The following is a 6,589-nucleotide window of genomic DNA, read 5'->3' as shown; positions in this document are numbered from 1 at the left end:
CCCCCGGGTATCGATACCCTCCACATAGGTATCGATACCTCTTCCATATGGTATCGATACTGTTCATACATGTATCAATACCCCATGCATCCAATTCTCATAATTTGCCTTGTAGTATCGGTACCCACTCAACAGATACCGATACCTCTTGCCCAGATTTTCATTTCTAAGCCCAAAAATTTAACACTTTGCCCCTAAATTCTACTTGTTAACCTCTCCTTATGCCTTAAAACTTATCTATACATATGTAAACCCTCTTAAAACATTGTAACACTTCATCATCTTTCATAACTAATCATAATTCTTGAATCAAAGAATTTCATCAAACTTTCCATGCTTTCAAAATTCATTTCTAATTCTTCAATCTTCTTAATCCTTCTAATGACAAGTCAAATTTCACTTCAAATCTTATTTATTAACTTTATCTCAATAATTCCTTTAAAAACTCTTTTCATTCAATCTCTCATAACTTAATCCTCTTTAAGTTTTAAACAATCTTAAACTTTCCTTAAGCTTTTCTATCACCCCAAGAATCAAAACCGACTTAAAAACGAAAGAATTAACCAACTTGAGACCAACTTACCTTAGCTATGGTGTCACGGTGGAGAGTAGAAGAAGCTTGCATTTTCTCCAAACTTTTCCTCTTTCATTTACCATTTTCACGTGTTATATCCCTTAAAAAGAGAGAATAAAAATCTTCACTTAGAAAAGTTCATAATACGCTTGTTACTTTCAAACTTTACTATTAAATCCAACATCCAAAATTCTCCAATTAAATCCCTGAACTTTTAACTTATTTCAAAATTAAACACAAAGCTTTCAAAATTCACATTTTAGTCACTAGCCCTGTTTTGGGATGTTACACCTCTTGTAATCTTTTATTTTATATTAACAAAAATTCTCCTTTTTTGCATGTGATTTTATCTGAAAAGGTTTTTCATGTAAAATATTGTCTATTTTATTGTGCGATCATTATGTTTGCAGTTATCTTTTAACAAATAAAATTTAGAAATTGACTTAAATTTTAATTAAAAAAAAGTTGGATTTTATTGTAGTTTTATTGGTTGAAGATTACTTGATGATTAAGTTTATTTAGTTAAGAATTCTTACTTGGTAACCAAGTATTTGACTATATAAATAAAGAGTGTGTCTTAGCATTTAGAATTATGAGATACAATTACTTTGGAGAGATATAAACTTTTTGTAATCTTTGCAACTTTTTATGTTTACATAGCAAAGATAGTTGTAGGGACGTTGGGAAATTTTTTTGAGATACACTGATTTTTTGTATATATACTGAGTTTTGATATGCATGCAATTCATGTATTTTTATTATTTGTAATATGTATGTTTATAACAGATTATTTGTTTCTCTCGTCCTCGTAGGTAGGTAAGATTGAACCACATTAAATCTCGTCTATTGTGTGTGTCTTATTTCGTGTTAAATTTTGTTTTGGTTATTTTCCACTTCCAAATTTCGAACAAGAGGTATCAGAGATATAATTCAAGCTTTGAAATTTCAAAGAACTTTGCTGCAACGGATTTTATTGGTGATATTTGAGAAATGGAAGAATTTGGTTGCACCAAGTTTTTAGTTGCAAATCTGTATTTTTCACTTGATCCAATAATAATTTACTAAATATTACGTAAAAATTGAAGTTGTTGAAGACTTGGCGGTGAAACTTCAATGTATATTTAGCTTACAAAAAAATTTGAAGTTTGAATATTTCAAAATCAATTTTCTAATGTAATTTGTGTCGATAGGGAGATTTTTAGATATTGATTCAAATTTATTTAGCGTTAATAATGAAGGAATTTTTTTAACGAGGCCCCACTTTCTTTCAAAAAAATTCATCTATCAATATATTTCTGTAAATTTTGTGAACCATAAGAAACTTCAATACGATTAGAAATCTAGAATTGCTAGGAAATGTTTGAAGTTCCCTCATAAAGTAGAAAATGCTCAAAGCATGCAACATGTTTCGTAAGGTATTTGAATAATGTTCTCAGTTACAGAACATGAAACTGCAAACTAAGACTACTTCAAAGCGGTTAGGAATAAAGCATTATTGAACTCTTCAAATTTTCTCTCAAAAGTTTAAACAAACAACTTCAATGTAAAAATATACGTTTAGCACCAGGACTCAAACCCTAACCATTCAAATCAATTGAGCTAATTTATAAGCCAAAGTAGCAGAAGCTATAGCTTCACAAAAAATGAGTTATTTACTGGTTAAAATAATAAAAACAGCTATTCCTTTCGTCTGTTGAAGTAATGTTGACGTTGGATGTTTAAATAACAACACGAACTACAGCAAGACCAACGGCAGACAAGGAAACAAGTGTACTTATGCAGTATTTTATCAAGTCATATTTTGCAGCTTCCAAATGAGCCTTTAACTCGTGAATTTCCTGAAAATTATATGATAGGATATGGAAAAGAAAAAAAGTCAGAAATTTTAATCAACCAAAGCAAGCCATCTCTCGTTCACTTATAATACTAACCCGATCGAGTTTGTTAGTGAGGCTAGCTGTTCCAGCATGCTGATTTGAGAGTTCATCTCTAATTCTCCTGCAAATGATCATATATTAGACTTTTTTTTGGGGGGGGGGGGATTAGTGCAAAATAAGAAATAAGAAATGGCATATTTCAGTTTCTTACCCTCTTTCAAGATTCAAATCCAACCGTTGCCCTGCATTGACTTTGTCGATTTCATGTCTGCATCATAACAAATATCCTTAAGAGTGGGAGATCATAATAGAAAATATAGATATATGGATGAATGATTGCTCAGAAGCCAGACCTTAATTCGCTGCGGATCTTCTCTATATCCTTTTGAAGTTCCTCATTCTCATGTTGCAGCAAAGAATAATGTAGCTCCTGCACGCATTCTTCTTGTTTAGAAAGATAACCCATTTGACTAGTACTAATGATATTTTTTGTATTAGTACGGGGTGGTTTATAAGGTTATATCTGTTTAGAATTTTCCTAATCAATTAACAATGAACACACCCCTTACAGGCCCTTACAGCAACTCTCTTTTACCTGACAGCTATGAACTTCTGATTTGAGCTTGGACACATTGGATTCTTGAGTCATTTCACCCTACCAATTTAAAAGATTACGAACATATTTTCAAGAGTTAATACGGATGAATAAAATTTCGCAATAGCAACTGAACAAAATATCTGTTGAAATATGTTTCGATGTAACAAATTTTAATGCAAATTGTTTTTGGACTTGAATTGAATTTATTCAAAGTTTTCAAAAGGTTTCAAAAATAATTCAAAGTCCATTAAATTCGAATTTGAAAAAAAATGCTAAAGGGTATCAAAGTGAATCCATGCACCCCGCAATGCATCCATGCACCTACATTGCATCCATGCACTGTGCATTGATGCACCCTGAGTGCATCCATGCACTCCATTTCGAATGCAATTAGTGCATCGATGCACTCTGTTGTGCATCCATGCACCCAGGCTGCAACGGCTAGTAACGGCTAGTTTATTTGAATTTAATGAAGGGGTACCGATGCACCCTGTTATGGGCATCCTTTTTTAGTAGAAAAATCATCCCCAAACGGCTCCAAAACATCTCAAATGGTTATATACGACTTCAAACACATTCCAAGCTATAAATACAAGCTAATGACACTTTAAGAAGTAAGAGAACAACTATCCAAGCAATCAAACCCAAGAGAAGAGCTTTTTATTCTTATTTTCCTTTTCTCTTGTAAATATTTGTTCTTGTGAGCTTAATTCTTGTAAACATCTACCTTTGAGAGGTTTATTTGTTTACTTAATTTATCCTTTTGTAAAGGAAAAAGGTTCTAGCTAAGCCCGTGTAAAAGTTAGGGAAAATTTCTAGTTTAGCCATTGAAAAACTAGGGAGCTGTAAAGATTATCCTTTTGTCCTTAAAAAAAAAAGAACAAATTAGTGAATTTGTTGGAAAATCCTTGGTAAGGAGCTAAGATAGTGGATGTAGACTTGGTTGAGAAGTCGAACCACTATAAATCGCTATGCAAATTTTCTATCTTTCAATCTCCTTACTCCCTAAACACAAAAATCGTTCCGATCCCTTTTTGCAAACCGTTTCGGTTGTCGATTTGAGCTTCCGAAAATCCCAACAATATCTTTATTCAAATAAAGATCACATTGCAAATGAAGAATGAAGATTCCATTTTAATAAAAAATACGAAAGCACTGAAGAAAAAAAGAGCTTACTTTCTGCATCTCAAGCTTGGAAACAACTGAAACAGACACATTTTCTAAGCTGTCATTCAAAACTTCGGTCATGGCTGCTGTTATTGCCTCGGCTTGTTTCGATGACAGACCTTCCGCCTCTAAGCTCCTAACCTGTATGTATAATGCACCCTATCATTTTCTCATAAAATGGATAATATTCCAACCTTATTTTGTTAAAAAAAAATTCAAGATTCTAAAACACAAACCAAAAAGAACAATTCTTCGTGATTACTAAAGCTAACGTGTCGATGAGAAACAATCGCTTTCCATTAGAACTAACGAGCTAAGAACTTTGTCTCCATTGTGAAAATAGTACAGGAGAAGCTAAGTGAGGAATCGTGGGATTATCGATATGGGACACAAGTCCTTCAAATCTAGAAACTCCAATTTTCCAGGAATATGATTTGGGTCTGATTTGACCCACACGTTTAAAAGCTGCCATTATGGACATTGAATACAAAATTTGATTGGAAAACAATATTCAAATGGTAATCCCAAAAGAACCCACCAATCTTCTACAAATCTGAAGAGAAAGCAATGAGAGGAAATGGAAAATATTGACCAGCCTGAAGAACATTGGATTGTGAATGACGCAGGTGCTACGCAGATATAAGATGAGAGAGAAAGGGAGAGGGTTAAATTGATATATGGAGTAATGGGTAATGGGGAAGGCATTGGTAGCAGCCCTTCCCTCGGGAAATGGAGGGAGATTTTTCTCGCTTGCTCCCCTTTTAATTTTGGCAATATTCTATTAAAAACCCCTTATTAAATATTTTTTTAACAATAACCCTGGAGTAGATTTGTTAGAAAAATGCTTCCAAACTTCACACATAGGATTACTCGTGTCCTATCCAAAGCGAGAACGTGTCTCGCATTTTATAGAATGTGAGTTACTATGCACTTTTCATATTACCAATTTAATATGATTATTTAGTACATAGTGTTTCCCAGAACGCGAGGTCCACGAGACATTGAATTGTCCCAAGAAATTTATCGCGAGAAGTATTCAATATACCTCGTGTTTTCCAAAAAGCGAGGTATTTATTTTTTTTCCACCAATTCACAAGTGCTTGTAGGCATGTTCAGGTATTTAATCTCGAAATTTTTGTAATTTATAAGATTTTTCGCCTACTATTAGAATTTATCTTTTAGTTGAGGCTAATATAAAGACGTGTGAGATATTGTAGGCAGGTTACAAATTGCGTTGAAAATGGTAACAAAACTTGTTTTGTGCAAGAATAAGAAGCTACAAAATCACGTTCAAAATAGATCTAATGTTTGGTTTTGTGCATACAGAACAAGCTAAAATGGCTTGATAGACATGGCTAGTATCGGCACAAACGAGACATTTCAAGCAGTGTAATAATCGTGTTTAAAATTTCGAAACAAAATTAGTACAATGAATAAACACAACAAGTTTGAGGGAACGAGTGGATGTGTGCCATCTGTTGGTTTGATGCCTTAAGTAGATGATGCCATCGAAAGAGGATGCCTTCTTAGAAACATCATGGGTTTGATGGATAGTGGATAGGGGATAAAAATGGTATTCGGAAGCCATGCCCACCACTGTCAGATCCATGTCACAAGCGATAAGTCGATGGAGTCACCTGAAGATAATGCCTTCGTAGAAATAATTAGTTTCCCGAGAAGGTCGGGGTTTGATGGAACAAGAAGTTTCCCGAGAAGGCCCCCGTAGTAAATACAAGGCAAAAAGCTAAGAAGATGAGTGGAGGTCATATCAGTGTCTTAAGCGATAAAAGTCGTAAAGGATGTCACTAGAAGATGATACCTTCGTAGAGTTTCCCAAAAGGTCGGGTTACTCATATTTAATCGATTTTACAAATATACCATATAAAAGACAAGTTGAAGAGGAGGTCACTCAAAGAGAATGCCTTTTATAAACATTGTTAGTTTGACAAAATATATGGAATTTATGAAACAAGCATTTTTTTCGAGAATGCCATATCTTTTATAAAATGAATTATCTTCTGGTGACATAACATATAGAACCAATATTGACATAAGCTTAGTGTCAAGTTGTGCCACCAGAAGAAAAACCTTTTATAAGGATAGATTGTGTTAAAATTTACAATATCAATGGAATGGGGATATTTATTTATAGTGGGGTAATATCGCGCGGTGCAAAACACAAGTTTTGTAAAGATTCTTGACGTGACAGGAAACTCGCTCTCTGTAAAATGCGAGTTGCTAAAGGATTCCTGACGTGGAAGCAACATTTGATTCGGTATGGCAAGTCTCGTATTAAAATGAGAGAGAAAATATGCCTATAAAAAAAAGATCGGTGTTTATTTTGGATGAAACACCTTCGTAAAACAAATAGTA

At 33.6% G+C, this 6,589-nt stretch overlaps 1 pseudogene; it reads right to left on the bottom strand.

The window, feature by feature from the left end:
• Positions 1-2,281: 2,281 nt before the first annotated feature.
• Positions 2,282-4,968, bottom strand: LOC120166741 (annotated as a pseudogene).
• Positions 4,969-6,589: the final 1,621 nt, after the last annotated feature.

This window comes from Hibiscus syriacus, unplaced genomic scaffold (assembly GCF_006381635.1).
Source record: "Hibiscus syriacus cultivar Baekdansim isolate YM2019G1 unplaced genomic scaffold, ASM638163v2 tig00111644_pilon, whole genome shotgun sequence".
In the NCBI taxonomy this organism is placed as follows: Eukaryota; Viridiplantae; Streptophyta; class Magnoliopsida; order Malvales; family Malvaceae; genus Hibiscus; species Hibiscus syriacus.
Note: the sequence above shows the minus strand (reverse complement) of the source record. Positions and strands in the feature narration are given on the sequence as shown.